This window comes from Oxyura jamaicensis, unplaced genomic scaffold, assembly GCF_011077185.1.
Source record: "Oxyura jamaicensis isolate SHBP4307 breed ruddy duck unplaced genomic scaffold, BPBGC_Ojam_1.0 oxyUn_random_OJ71861, whole genome shotgun sequence".
Classification (NCBI taxonomy): domain Eukaryota; kingdom Metazoa; phylum Chordata; class Aves; order Anseriformes; family Anatidae; genus Oxyura; species Oxyura jamaicensis.
The window spans coordinates 3,324-4,159 of record NW_023310727.1 but is presented as its reverse complement, the minus strand read 5'-3'; positions in this window follow the sequence as shown (position 1 = coordinate 4,159).

Sequence of the window (836 nt, the reverse complement as noted above, 5' to 3'; positions counted from 1 at the left end):
TCCTGGGTCTGTCCCCTCCCAGCTCTTGCTGCACCCCCAGCCTGCCCGCTGGCAGGACAGAGCGAGGAGCTGAAAAGTCCTTGGCTTGGTGTAAGCACTGCTCTGCAGCAATTCAAACATCAGCATGTTATCAGCACTCTTCTCATCCTAATCCAAAACATCCCTACCAGCTACTAGGAGGAAAATTAACTCTGTCCTAACTGAAAGCAGGACAGTGCCAGACCACTCTGGTGGCTTTCTACAATGGAGCGACTGCATCAGATGACAAGGGAATACCAACCGATGTCATCTCCTTGGACTTCTGCAAGGCCTTTGACGCGGTCCCACATGACATCCTGGTCTCCAGATTCAAGAGATACGGATTTCATTGATTGACTATTCAGTGGAGAAGGTCAAAACCACAGAGTGGTGATCAATGGATCTATAGCCAAGTGGAGCATCATGACAAGTGCTTTACCTCAGGGCTCTGTCGTGGGACCACTACTGTTTAGTATCTTCATCAAGGACATAGGTAGAGGCATTGAGTGCAGATGACACCAAGCTGAGTTGCACAGTTGATACTACAGAATCATAGAATCAAAGAATATCCCGAGTTGGAAGGGACCCATTAGGCTCATCAAGTCCAACTCCTGGCACCGCACAGGTCTACCCAAAATTTTAGACCATGTAACTAAGTGCACAGTCCAATCGCTTCTTAAATTCAGCCAGGCTTGGTGCAGTGACTACTTCACTGGGGAGCCTCTTGGTGAAGAACCTCTCGGTGAAGAAGCTCTCGGTGAAGAACCTCCTCCTGATGTCCAGCCTAAACTTCCCCTGCCTCAGCTTAACCTCATTCC